Source organism: Adiantum capillus-veneris, chromosome 13 (genome assembly GCF_014529385.1).
Source record: "Adiantum capillus-veneris isolate H3 chromosome 13, ASM1452938v2, whole genome shotgun sequence".
Lineage (NCBI taxonomy): Eukaryota > Viridiplantae > Streptophyta > Polypodiopsida > Polypodiales > Pteridaceae > Adiantum > Adiantum capillus-veneris.
Window position 1 is genome coordinate 25,345,939 of NC_140943.1, and position 15,614 is coordinate 25,361,552.

The following is a 15,614-nucleotide window of genomic DNA, read 5'->3' on the forward strand; positions in this document are numbered from 1 at the left end:
TTATTTAGGAATTAAAGTCAACAATTAAGTGGCTTAATTTAGCCTAACGTCCTGATACCTACTTAAAGCCAACTAATAGACCAAACTCAAAGAGAAGAACAAAGTACTAGAAGTTTGAAAAAATTATAGCATCTAAATTGGCAATGTCACAATTTCATAAATTTTGTGCATTGTTAGAAACTCAAATGACAAGATGCAAACATGTAACTTTCGAAAGCATAGATAAAAGGAAGTAGTACACCTGATATAATGGAGAACATCCGTTGTAACATGTAAACATCCATTGTCGTTGTCCTTCGAAGGCATCCTTATGTAGTCACAAAGTGCAGACTAGTCACCACCAAACATCCACCTTCCAGAGGCACATCAGTGGGAAAAAATTACTTTGTTAATCACTAAACTCTAAAACAAAAACAGTCATATCGTACTAATCCTACCTACCCTCCATCACTCTAGTGATAAGGATTAAAGTAAGTGGAGGTTGGAGAGCTCGGATCGGTAGCTCTAAGGCTAAACCGCCATCCTCATCATCAAGGTAGGTTTAATTCTCTTTGGTAAGGCCATGTGTCTCGTATGTCCAATCACCATTATCGTCCTCGTCCTCTTCCATGCAGAATAGTATTAAGAATGTCACGATGTGTGCATATTCAGCCTGGGCAAAAGGGTAAACTTGGACAATTGGGCGAACTTCCTCAATAGAATAGGGATCCGTCATAGTCAAGAGGCAGACCAACCACTCTAACTCCTCAACGTTTCTCTCACAAGCGAGGGTTTCAACCAAATCCCATTCAAAGGAAATATGAGGATAACATAAGTGCATTACTTGGGACAAGTAAAAAGAATATTCGTAAGAATCATCCATATCTGTGAACACAAATAGAGGATGTTTAGGTGTTTGATGACATAGGTTTTTGTTTTAGTGTACTTGATATAACAAGTGTAGGTCTGGGTCAATGATTTTGACTAGTCTGGGCACACTCGTTTGCTAATTGCTCTTACTCTTTACTTTTTTTATAAAAAAAACTAGGGTGGTTAATTACTATGTATCTATATATATACAATCCTTAAAATTGGAAAGCTTAAGGGTCAGAGAAAGAAGGGCAAGAGGGAAATAATTCAACCGAGGCTGACATGAATGAAGACTCTCCCCTTCCTTGGGTAGATCATACTTTAAAAGGATGTTATTACCTTTTGGAACCAATTATTCCAATTGGTAATAGGTGAGGATTTTAGCCAATAGTTCTCTATTACCTTGGGTGTCTCATCGAGTTGCAAGGGCGGTAAGGTACTCTCCCATGAACGAACTTGAAGTAGTGCATCAGGTAATAATTGAACAATGGGAAGTGTCGAATCTTTTGTAGCTTCATGGAGGCTGCCTATGGTAGGTGGAGGTGGTGTAGAAGCTTTTACCTCTATGGATGCATTACATGAGGAGCTAGAAGCTTCATGGAACTCCCCCTTTCTTGAGCTAAGCCGAATAGATTGGTTTTGACTTGGAACCCAAACTAGCTCTGGAATAGGTGTATAGCATTCTGTGATCTTTCCCTTCCCACGGTCTTCCATCGGCTTTGGAATCACACGGTTTGACTCACATGGTTTCGTAACGGATAGGGAAGGACACGATTTACGCTTAGGTACTTAAATTCGATCATTTCCGTCATAGTAGCCTTGGGCTTCTAATAGTTGTTTGGGAATCCAATATGATTTGGTTTTCACCTTCTTAACCTGAGTGGACGCCTTCCTTCGAGGTTTCCTTTGTGAATTAACTTGAACCATAGGGGGGTCCGATAACGATACCTTGGGGACCCATTGATATGTACCCTTGGTCAAATCACCTGGAGCCTTTGATGTAGCACTGTTTGTCGTAGCCATGGAAGTTGAAGCTTTAGAGGATTGTGCTACTGGCAAGGATGTTGTGACGTTTTGGATTGGCAATATTTTGTTGTTTTTTGTGTTATGAAGAGGTGAGATTTTAGGTGTTATTCCTTGGAGTCATAGGGCCCTAAGTTGGTTTCTACGTCGTGATACTCCCGATCTCCCAATTGATATTACATTTGACTGCAGACATCCATTTGCGCCCCATGTTTATATTACCCTCCATAGTACCAACAGGCATGACCAAAAATCTTTGAACCACGGTTCCATTGTCATAAATAACAAAAGTGTGTAGGATTCCAAAAACAGTGGTCTTCTTCTTATTGACACCCTTGACTTGGATGGTGCTTGTGGATAGGGGTGGTTTTCCTAGCTAAAACCAAACACCATAGGATAACAAATTATGTTGAGCTCATGTATCCAATAATGCGTTATATAGTACTCTCCCTTGGAGGCTATCTATTTCAATTGGATATCGTAGAGGTGGCTCAGATTCCAATGAATCATCATCAGTGTCTTCAAAAAACGCTTCCATGATTCTCAGATTAGCCTCTCGTTGGTGTCTAAGACGTTGTCTTTCTTGAGCCTCAACTCTTGCTTGGATCTTTTTAAGCTCTTCTCCTATATAATTAAGCCATTCTACAAGAGATTTCTTTTCATTTATTCTAGCATGCACATTTGCTCGATATCATCGCCTCTTATATCTCTTACTCTTCTTGTCTAATTTTCGATTACGGCCTATCTCTAGTGAAGAGTCACTGGATGAATCGCTACTTGTGTCTTCTGCTCCCTTGGATAGATTGTCATATAGGGTACCACTAGGCCCTAAATGGTTTGTCCCCACATTTGCACTAAGATTTAACTCAGATTCTTTGTCCTCGGAGTCAATTTCAATTGATGATTCTGACCCCAAATCGTGTGGGCTATAGTCTTGTGAGACGCTACTGGTTCCAATGCCAGTCAAACCTTCATCTTATAGGTCATCAGATGTAATGGAAATGGCCTATGAACTTTGAAAATAGTGGAATTAAGAGAATTAGAGAGCGTTTTTGTGATTACTTTGAGAACATGGAGGGTGAACTTAATTGATGGTAGAAACATAAGCATAGTACTTAATTAACTTGACATGGACAATACTTTTGCAAGAGAGAGAGAGAGAGTATTAGAGAACATGACAATAGTTGAGGATCGGATTTACTTGGAGCCGGTCCCCCCTCCAAAAGGCGTTTGTATTATAGATTTTCCCATCAAGAGAGAGTCTTGCTACAATACAATCTTTGTGTTCCTTGTGACCTTGGTGATGCTATAAAGATGGAAATCTTCATGCATCACAAGCTTAACATAAACTTTGCAAAAAGCATTATCTATCTCAAGCCTCATTCCCAAGGCCTCAAACACCTTCGAAGGTGGAGAGAGCTAGCGGGGAATGAAGGTAGGGAAGAGGATGAAGAATCATCCATAGGAGAAAGAAATAGTTTCTCACTTATCATCACTCTTCTTGCTTGGTTGGATTTGCATTCCATAGCCAAGAGTGTTGGTGTTGGCTCTCCACTTGTCAACAAGCTTGGAGAAGGAGATGGAGCTCTTGCATTTTGCACTCCACACAATGAGAGAATGTGTGTGTGTGTGTGTGTGTGGAAGTGTATACCCCCTCTCTCATGCTTGGTCCACACCTCTCTCTCTCTCTCTCTTGTATTATTTTATTATTTCATTTGGACATGTGTCCTCTTTTTTCTCTTTGAGAGAAATAACTTAATTTTTTATTTTTATGCATCTAAATTTTCATTGGACCCCTTTAAAACCTATCCAGTAGCATTCAAACACATCATGAGGGCCACATGTAGAGGATCATTTAAACATATGTCTTTTATGTTTATTCAGTCATTTGGTTGAATTGAATACTTCAAGGACTTAATCATCAAGCATGGAAACGTTCATGCCTCTTGAGATTTATCTTTGAATTGAATACTTCAAGAACTTGAGTCATTTAAGCATGTGAGAAAGACCTCAAGCTTTTGGATAAGGTTCCCACTAACACTTACCAAGTCAACAAGCACCTCATGCTTGGGTAGGATTCCCACCTCAAGGTTAGCCCTAACTTGCCTAAGGTCAAAGGACTTTTGAACACTAACTTTTGGAGGTCTTTAATGAAGCTAACCCTACGGTCTCCATTAGGTAGCATTTCTCTTTAACATACCATCTCTCATTTGGACCCCTTTAACCTTGGCACCTTGTTGAGACAGATCCATAAACATATGTTTATATTCTAATCCTTGTTCCCATTTATTCTCGCACATTAAATGATCAATTTAATATGAGAAAATCATTTGGATTGGTTAGATATTAGATTTTATGATATTATCTCTCTTGAAATCATAGTCGTCCTTGACTATGAGGTAGAAGAGATAAAGTCTTAGTCATTAGTCTATGTTTCTTAGCGGGTAGAGGATCCCTTTTTACCCTCCGACATCATTCTAGAATGGATAATTAGTCCATTTGGTGCTTGTGAGACGTAGTTGCCGCAAGCATGTCTGCTCTTTAGTCCATATCATACTCCCAAAGTAGAGTGAAAAATTCTACTTGGTGTTTGAGTGACGTCATCACAAACATGATTCTAAGCATGCATACTATTTAAATTTGTGCACAAAAGAGGATTAGTCTTATAAGACAAAAACATTGTTCATTAAGAAAGCATTTACATTTGCTTACTCTAGTGCAACATTGTAAGCATTGACAAGGTTCATACTATCCTTAAGCTGTATTCCTTGCATCCATCTATAATCTTCAAATGGATAATTTTTAAACTTAATAAGATACCGTTGGATAATCTTACCATGCCGTAGTAGCTTGTCTTCATGCCGAAGGATAGCTTCGGGTTGTAGCACCTCTTCTTTGTCTTCGATTTTTGGAGGGTCTTCAGTAATTGGTTCTATTGGTGGCTCTCCTTTGTAGGGCTTAATTAGGGTCACATGAAAAGCATTGTGTATGATCCAATGGTTGGGAAACTTGAGTTGATAATCCATGTCATTGATTGGATTCAAGATTTGAAAGGACCATAGTATCTTTTTGCTAATTTAGCATAATACTTTTGATGGCCTGTAAGATTTTTGCCCGTTGTTTGCCTCAATCAAGCATTGGGAAACTTAAGTAAGACCCAATCATTTTCTTTGAATGTTAAGACCCTTTTGTGCTTGTTAGCAACAGCTTTTTGTCTTTGTTGAGAGATGGATATAGCCTCCTTAACCTTTTGAAAAGATTCTTGTAGGTCATGGCTATACTCATCAGCAGCGAAGATCTTCCCACGTACTTTAAGTAGCAAGGGACTTTTAGGTCTTCCCTTTATGATCTCAAAAGGTGCTTTTCCTATAGTAGTATGGACAGTATTATTGTACGAATACTCTACAAGGGGTAAGTACTTCTCCCATTGTGATCATTGATCTACTTCTGTAACATAAGTCTTTAGTAGATCGAGTATTGTAAGATTGGCTATCTCACTTTGGCCATCCGTTTGTGGGTGGTAGGCTGAAGAGAAATTTAATCTTGTACCTAGATTTTCAAAAAGAACTTTCCAGAAATTACTGGTCATTCTAGGATCTCTATCTGACACAATGGATGTTGGTAATCCATGGTGTTTGAAAATCTGAGATATGAAGATGGTTGCCATTTGGTGTGCCTTAATAATCTTTTTGACAGGAATAAAGTGTGCTTGCTTGCTAAACCTGTTGACTATTGTTCATATTTTCCGTATTCCCATGGATAGACTTGGGTAATCCAAAGATAAAATCCATGGATATACTCTCCCATGGTGAATTAGGGATGGGCAATGGCTAGAGTAATTTAGGTTTATTCCCTCTATCATACTTAGTCTTTTGGTATACCACACATTTTGAAATATACTCTTGTATGTCCACTTTCATGGTAGGCCAATAGAAATACGTCTCTACTCCTCGAAGAGTAGGTTGAATGCCTCTATGCCCTGCATACGGAGGAGCATGGGATTCATACATGACTTTCCATGGCAATATGGTAACACATACCATATTGCCATGGAGAAGATAACCATCCTGAAAGGTGAATGGTTCCACTTTCTTCCCCGAAGCAAGGGCTGACATTATGTCTTTAAACTCAGGGTCAATAGCATACTCATCTATCATAGAAGATAGATCATTGTGAGTTGCTATAGATACATCATTAACTTTTGGTTGTCGTGATAGTGCATCGGCCACTTGATTGTGCTTATCAGCAATGTGAGCAACATGAAAATTAAATTGCAAAAAAGAATTTTCTCACCTCTTTTGTTTGTCGAAAAGCTTTGTTTGCGTCATGAAGTACTTGAGACTTTGATGGTCTGTTCGTAAAATGAACGGAGTCCCCAATAAACAGTGCTTCCATGTGTCTAGGGCATGTAGAACAACTAAAAGCTCTTTCTCATAAATGCCCAAGACCTATTCATCCGTATTGAGCCTTCGGCTCTCATACGCTCTTCTTGAAGCAAGACTGCTCCAAGGCAATCACCACAAGCATCACATTGGACCTCAAATGGCTTTGAGAGATCCGGAAGCGTGAGGATTGGTTGAGAGGTAAGATTCTCTTTGAGCTTGTCAAAAAAAATTTGCTCCTTAGTAGTCCATGAATATTTAACGTTCTTCTTTGTTAAGTCATGTAATGGTCCTACTATTTGAGAAAATTTTGCTATGAAGTGTCTATAGTATCCACACATACCAATAAAGCTTCTTGCTCATGTAGATTCCCTGGATTAGGCCATGCTTTTATTACCTCTAACTTTTATGGATCCATACGGATACCATCTTTGAGCGATAATATGACCTAAGTATTGAATCTCTTGAAGGAAAAATTCACTTTTCTTTTGGTTGAGAAAAAGCTTGTTCTCCCTCAATGCTTGAAGAATCACTTGGAGATGTTGCTTGTGTTCCTCCAAGGACTTGGAGTAGATGATGATATCATCAAAGAACGCTCTAGTGAACTTGTGGTAGGGTCTAAATATTTTCTCCATCAAACGATTGAATGCGGCAGGTGCATTGGTCAAGCCAAAAGGCATGACTAGATATTCATAAAGACCAAATGTTGTATGAAACGCGGTCTTTAGGATATCTTCCTTCACTATCCTTATTTGATGATAGCCACTTTAAAGGTCAATCCTACTAAAGTAGGTAGAGCCTTGTAGCTTATCAAACAGATCTTCTACCCGAGGTACGAGAAATCTATTTTTGATAGTGATATGGTTTAGTGCGCGATAGTCCACACACATGCGGTATGTACCATCTTTCTTTTGCACTAAAAGGACTGGAGAACAAAAGGGAGAGGAGCTAGGCCTCACCATCCCTTTGTCTACCAATTTTTGTACTTGCCTCATAATCTCCTTTTGTTGAGCTTGGGAAACTCTATAAGGAGGCTTGTTAGGCGGTGAGCTTCCTGATAGGAGCTCAATTCGATGGTCATAATCCTCTTGTTTTGGAGGTAAGTCCATAGGGATATCATCGATGAACACATCTTGGAATCCTTTTAGAAAGTTAGAAAAGTCTAACTCTTCTTGATTCCTACCATTTTCATTTGATAAACCATTAGCATCATTAGTGGGTTCTTTGACAAAAATCATGTACGCAAAAATCATGCTTTTCATTGACTTATCAAAAGCTGGTGAATTTACAAGTGGTATAGTACGACCAGAATCATTAGCATCTATATACATGTTCTTTCCCCTGTAGGTGAAGTAGATTCTCCTTTCAATGAACTTCATGTTGACAGCCATGCGATCAAACCATGGCGCCCCTAGGATAGTATCCTCATATTGAAGAGGAGAGATGAAAAATTCTTCTTTGTCGACATAGCTTTGGACATGAAGCCTCAACTTCCCAATCAAGGGAGTAACGGAGGCTTACTATCCCTTGAAAGCTGTGTCAGCCGTTACAATATCTCCCATTTTGAAAGCTTGAATGGCCAACTTGGTGGCCAACTCCATTGATATGAAGTTGTGAGTAGAGCCAGGGTCAAACAAGATGAAGGCATCGAGCTCCCTTACCTTTCCCCAAGCATAGGGGAGAGATGATCCTTTGCAATGAGCATCCTCTTTTGGAGCTTCGATGGTGAAAGCCCTAGGAGTCTCATTGCGAGCATTTTTCTTGGGGCAAGAACGATAGCCATCTCCTTGCTCCCCACACTTAAAACACTTATGGTCCTTGCGAAAAGCTTCAAGCTCTTCATGAGAGAGTTTGTTTTTACTTTTATAAAATCCCTTCTCCTTGGACCTATTGTTGTTGTTGTAGGAAGTGCCTTGGGAAGAATTTTGGGCATTGGTTTTCCCCTTTGCATCATTTTTGTCTTTGTTTTCCATGGGTTTGACATTCCGTCTAGCCCCTTGTTGGATATTGATGCGGGAAGTAACCATGGTGTGGTGGATTACTTCGGTGATAGAACCAGGCCATTGGGAGTTGACATACTCGGCCATTTCTTCAAGTAATCTCGCACAAAATTGCAACCTTTGCTCGACGAAGTCTATGTTTTGGAAGACAGTAGCCTTGAGATGTAAATCCCAAAACTTACGTATTTATGAATAGACTCATGTGAGAGAAGCTTTAAACTGGACCATTCGTTAAGTACTTTGTCCTTTGCATTGCTTGCAAGTGATTGCTTCATGATGTAAAATCGTAGAGTTTTCCATGTCTTTAGGGCTTCACCATTGCCACGAAGGCTAGCCCACCATTGACGAGCCGAGTTTTGGAAGTGCATAGCTACATGGTGTAGCTTGGAGGACTCCTTGAAGCCCTCGTCTCCAAAGGCTGCATGAAATGGTTGGATGAAGGCCAATACCTTATCGATGGCACCAAAGGTGCCATCATGGGTGAGAAAAGAGATACTCTTTCCTCCCTCTTTGAACTTCTTGAGCTTTTGTGATCTTCACCATGCAGGTTATGATTTTCGATGTCCTCCACTCTTGTATTCTCTAGGAGAATAGCCATAGCTTTCCTCGGGAGAGGAGGAAGGTAAAGCAGAAGGAGAAGAGGGTGACCTCTTTCTTGACCTTTTCTTCCTTTATTTTCTCTCTTCCCTTTTGGAGTGACAAGGAGAAGAACTATGTGTTGACCGTTTCCCCATGGGAGGAGTTGGCAATCATCTTAGACTGCCGTCTTTGTGGAGACACATCTTTAGAGGAACTTAGGGATTTATTAATTTCTTGTTCTTTGGATTCCTCCTCTCATATGGGAGAGAGTCTTCTTTTGGGGTCTCATTAAGAGGCCTCCTAAGCTCTCTCTCTCCTCTTGGAGAGGAAGGGAAATCCCATAAGCACGAAGTTGTTGAGTAACTTTGGTTTGCAAAGTAAGGTGCCCATAGCTTGATGATGCAACTTAGTAACAAGATAATTGTTAAACATGGGGCATCATCATTAGCACCTTCATGTGCAAAATCAAAGTTATCAATGTTCATTCTACTCTCTCGGTTATTGTCATCCATGCTAATTATACTTATGTGTTTACTTGGTGTATTATTTGGCAACTTAAAACCTTAGTTGCTACTCCTCTTAGCCTTTGAAAATAAGCACTTAAGTATCTACACCCATGGCTCGAATTGGTTAATTATAGAGAGTAGTGGGGTGGGTCTAACATAGCAGAATTGCCGAGGGATATCTCCTTTCAAACTTCTTATGGCTCAATAATGGTAAATCCATAGGCAAGTCTAAAAAGACCCCATTATTAAAACCAAATTTCCCGAGGTGTGCACCATATCCCACATAGTGGCCTCAACAAAACCGATAATAGGTCCCAATCCCACTTACCCTAATATAATTAACAAAATCAACCATTAATAGGCTACTTAAGGACCTCTCTTCTTAAGCAAGAAAAGAGAAACCAAATGCTCTGATACTAATGTAATGGAAATGGCCTATAAACTTTGAGAATAGCAGAATTAAGAGAATTAAAGTGAGCATTTTTGTGAGGTTACTTTGAGAACATGGAGGGTGAACTTAATTGATGGTAGCAACATAAACATAGTACTTAATTAACTTGGCATGAAAAATACTTTTGCAAAAGAGAGAGCATATTAGAGAAAATGACAATAGTTGACGATCGGATTTAATTGGAGCCGATCCCTCTTCAAAAGGCGTTTGTATTATAGATTTTCCCATCAAGAGAGAGACTTGTTACAATACAATCTTTGTGTTCCTTGTGACCTTGGTGATGCTATGAAGATAGAAATCTTCATGCATCACGAGCTTACCATAAACTTTGCAAAAAGCATTAATTATCTCAAGCCTCAATCCCAAGGCCTCAAACACCTTCGAAGGTGGAGAGAGCTAGCGGGGAATGAGGGTAGGGAAGAGGAAGAAGAATCATCCAGAGGAGAAAGAAATAGTTCCTCACTTACTTATCACTCTTCTTGCTTAGCATAGAATAGTAATGAAGATGAAGAAGATGTCAATCTTAATCATTGAAGCATGACTCTTGGTTGGATTTGCATTTCATAGCCAAGAGTGTTGGTGTAGGCTCTCCACTTCTCAACAAGCTTGGAGAAGGAGATGGAGCTCTTGCATTTTGCACTCCACACAATGAGAGAATGTGTGTGTGTGTGTGTGTGTGTGTGGGAGAGTATACCCATCCTCTCATGCTTGGTCCACACCTCTCTCTCTCTCTCTCGTTATTTTATTATTCCATTTGGACATGTGTCCTCTTTTTCCTCTTTGAGAGAAAGAACTTAATTATTTATTTTTATGTATCTAAATTATCATTGGACCCCTTTAAAATCTATCCAATAGCATTCAAACACATCATGACGGCCACATGTAGAGGATCATTTGAACATGTGTCTTTTATGCTTATTAAGTCATTTGGTTGAATTGAATACTTCAAGGACTTAGTCAATCAGGCATGGAAACATTCATGCCTCTTGAGAGTTATCTTTAAATTGAATACTTCAAGAACTTTAGTCATTTTAAGCATGTGAGAAACACCTCAAGCTTTTGAGTAAGGTTCCCACTAACACTTAGCAAGCCAACAAGCACCTCATGCTTGGGTAGGATTCCCACCTCAAGGTCAGTCCTAACTTGCCTAAAGTCATTGCCTAAGGTCAAAGGACTTTTGAACACTAACTTTTGGAGGTCTTTAATGAAGCTAACCCTACGGTCTTTAAGCTCCATTAGGTAGCATTGCTCTTTAACATACCATCTCTCCTTTGGACCCCTTTTAACCTTGGCACCGTGTTGAGACAGATCCATAAACACGTGTCTATATTCTAACCCTTGTTTTCATTTATTCTCCCACATTAAATGATCAATTTAATATGAGAAAATCATTTGGGTTGGTCAAATATTAGATTTTATGGCATCAGAAGCTCTATACATTGCTTCTAGCATATTTATGGGTATGAGTGGTGGAATTTCATCCCCCTCAGGTGTTACCTAGGTCATCCCCCTGTTTCCACAAGTGTCTATGGTTGCTGCTAAGTGGACCCAATCCACATTTTCCAACTCACTCATCCCAGGTAGGACATCCATATAAGGAGAATCTTCCTTAATATCAATGTCCATTTTACATGTGTAACAATACTGCAATGGGACCGAGTGAACTGTGGTGTCATATCTATGATCAATTATAAACCTGTTTCTTAGAGGATGTGCTTGAACAGTTACAAGATCCACTCAAATGACAGAATCTTGGAACTGCAAGTAGACATGGTTTTTAGACCAGTCGTGAACCATTTTTGCTTCCCTCATGAAAGGATATCCTAAGATCATCTCAATTGCCATAGTGTGCTTAGAGAAATCCATTAAATGAAGGTATTTCTTATTTTATGTTCAAAGACCTTGATCTTGAGATTTTCTAGCATCCCAATAGGTTTAATAATATACCCATTGGCCATCTTTACTACTATGGTTGTGGTCCCAAAGTGAGGTCTTCCCATAGTTTCCCAGCAATTTTTAGTCACAATGCTAACCCCAGCACCACCATCAAGGATTCCCTTCACAATTAATCCCTTGGTAGTGATTGGTATGATTGCATTGGATTCATCGCCCTCAAAGTATTGTCCCAACTTGTTAACAGGTTTTACTACAACAGGGTTCTCATCTAGGTTGGGTTGTGGATCTAAGTGTTCCTCCTCTATTGGCATCTCCCTAGCTCCATCCATTTGTGTAAATTGTGGTAGCCCGACCTTCAGTTCTCCGTTGAGGAAAGCTCAAAGAGCTAAGAATAGCTCGGGGTCTCCATATAGCTTGAACATGATGGTGGTTATGACTTTTGAAGCCATGAAATCCATCAATTTGGCAAAATTTAATGGCACCTTTTGGACTTTAGTTCCTTGACGTGGGGAAGATGGGATCTCCATTTCTTTGATAGGGTCAGGTAGTCCCTCTGTAAACATTCTTTCCAACAAGAAGTGAGTACGTCCACTTTCCCATTTAAGTCACTTTCTTCTTGGATGACACTAGGTATGGTTAGGGGTCTATGGACTTTGTGAGGTTGTTGTTGCGTAGGGAACAATGTGTCTGTAATCTGGATCTGCCTAGTTGCGGGTTCTAGACCCCCTTGGGTATCTTCTACCAAACTCCTTAATTGCTTGACTTGCTCAATCTCCTCTGTAGGGTCTGGATAAGTTCCTATCTTCTTCTTGGATCCTGGCCATTGTGGCTTATGACGATCTTCCTTGTTGGTTTCTTTCTTAGTGGTCGTTTGGTCTCGATGGTTTCACCTAAATCAGAATCCTCTTAGCGTCATTCATATATACGGGGTCGTCACCAGTCCATATGTTGGTCTTTGAACTGGGGACTGACTTCACTGCTTTTTGCGATCTCTTCCTTCGTGTTTTCTTCTTCTTCTAAGATTGGGCAATTGATGCCGTGTCTCTTGCTTTAAGAATATAATTTTGTTTTTGGAGCATCGATTGTGTGAGTACGTTTGTTGGTACCACAGATGTACTTTGTGATGGATCCTCGGTAACCTCAATCAAGTTTAATGGTGTGATCTTCGATGCATTTGGATTATTCAGACATTGGGCAATTGATCTATGCCACATCGACTACACATGAGTATCGGCATTGTAGACGTGCTCGCTTGATTGATTTGCATTAGTGTGGCGTTCTTTTGTAGCCTACTAGGACACTTGGCCACACGATGTGGACCTCCACACTCATATCATTGAAGAGGTGGTCTCTTGGCAGTGTAATTGATATTTTGGCCTCTTGGAGCAAAAGCAGCTGCTTGATAGACAGGTTTGACTTGTCCCCAATAGTCCTCCATGTAGTATTGTGGACTTTCTTCAAGCGCATCAATCCCATAGGCAATATTAGGGTCTATATCTTCCTCACAGTCTTCCAAACAAGCAATAGATGACTCACAACCCCCTGATTACATAAGTGATTCTCGGATGTGGTGGTTGCAGTCCTAGCACTGGAGGTGGTAAGGGTGTTGTTTGAACAACATTTTGGGCCCTAGGGACCATGTGTTGTGACGTTTGTTCAAGAGGTGGGGCCGGCATCAATGCAGGCACTGGAGGTGTGTCTATCCATGCTAAGGTTGGCCTATTGGCCATTGCGCGCTTAAATACTATGCAATCCTTAGCTTGATGACCAAACCTCCCACAGGCATTGCAATTCCCATTGAATTTTACTCTAAAAGTAGGACATTCAGTGGTACTATGTGGACCATAGCATATTGAGCACCATTGTTGCTCCCTTCTTGGATACATATGATTGTTTTGCAAAGCATGATTATCTCTAAGACTCTCTTGAATGGCCTTGGTGAGTTATGATAAATTCATCTCATATATCTTTGGCTCCTTAGAAATAGGCTTTAGGGTCATTGGATGATGCCCTGACGCTTGCGAGCTAGTAGATTTAGGCTCAACAGACACTCTTTCTCCTTGAATCATTAAATTATTCTCTAATTGGATCACATTGGTGGTGACTGCTTTCCAAGTGGTGATACCTTTAATGACTAGGCCATTGTAGATATCCTCATGTCGTAATCCCCTAATGAATCTATCAAGTAATTGATTATTATTGAAGCACTCATTTTGATTACAACGAGAATTCAAATGCTTCAAGCGACTAATAAAGTCTCTCAACGACTCTCCTTCCTCTCATTGGGCTTTTTGGAGCTGAGATGCTACACCCCAAAGCACTCCCTCTCGTATGCATCTTTCAAGAACAGTCTCCTAAGAGTAGGTTAAATCGTTTTTTCTTCCACCCTTCGGGTTCTATACCAATCCCCAACCTTCCCACTTAAGGTTAGGCTTAAAGCATTACTCTTATGCAGGTCATTGTGTTCTCCTAGAGAATCACATATTTTTTCAAACACTTCAATATGCTTTCTCACGTCCCCATCTGCACTAAATTTTTGTGTGAGCTTGGCTATTTGTACTACCTTACTTCTGGGCTCTCAGGTGTGTTACACATATTCTCAGCAATAGATCGACCGATGGTTTGAGCAATTGCTGCCAAATCTCCTAAATAAGCAAGTATAGTGGCCGTAGGTGCAAGCGCTCCTGGAACTACATGTGGGATGGGAGTTGGCCTTGGCCTTGGCATACGTGCGGTCCTCGGGTTCCATACCTCGTATAGTGGTGTACCACGTGGTGGTCCAAAGTTCATAGGTGTGGCCTGCTGGGTTGTAGCTATGACGGGTGAAGCCTTTGAGGCGCAAGACTCATGGCGAGAAGCTATGCGAGCAGAGAAACGAGAAGAGAGAGAGAGAGAGAGAGAGAGAGAGAGAGAGAGAGAGAGAGAGAGAGAGAGAGAGAGAGAGAGAGAGAGAAGACTCAGCATGTAAAAAATAAGGCTATTGTTCATTCTTGTCCTTGTGTAGAAGCCTTACAAGATATATAAAGCAAAAAAGTGTATCATGCAAACTCAACTGAATCTGTGGCCTACAGCTGCATGCATTATGAGAGTGTTCCCACGCGGCTTAGACACCTCTTGGGCTTGGAAACCCAACAACCCCCCCCTCAAGCCCAAACCACTGACTATGGACTTGATACAGACAGACCATGGCAAAGTTCATTCACTTGAAACCATGAGTAGAAGTCCCCCCCTTGACTATAGCATAGGTGTGTGTGTACTTTCGTCAAACAACCATCAGCATGAGACATACCAGAACCCGACTAAACAACAAAGGGGTGGTCTTACCACTTTTTATGTGGCAGTGTCTATAACCCATACAAATTTTTTAGCATGACAGTAACCGGCAACTGAAAGGCTAAAACAAGGCTTTGAGATTATATTGACAACATACCAAATTTGAAATAAACCTATGACACTGAACATGTAAAATCAATTGTTGATGGACCAAATTCTTGAAAGCAAATCTTTGTTGTTTTTGTGGTTTCAATGTATCTGGTTCTTGCATGTCGTAAACCTAGCTTGAAGCAAAACCATGGAATAATCACCTTTGTCTTTCTTTCTCGAGAAGCTTCGATTTTTTTTGGGAGTCGTTCTCATGCTTTTCTTTAGCATCAATAACCAGATTTTTTGTATGATGCTCATCTTGTAGCAATCGGTGTGTCTTGAAATACTATGGCAAGCTAAACCAATAGCTTTCGAGGCTAATTTGTAGCCTATGAGGCCAACTTTGTGAGCCTTTTTCAATGGGTACCGAGCAACGAAAGATGTGGCTGCTCTTGTGAGGTGTGAATGAGCTCTTGAGGGGATTAAATAAATGGACAACTAAAGAACTAGTGTGGAATCCAAAGAAAAACGAGCTTTGTTTGTTCCAACTCTGTAATGCAGATAG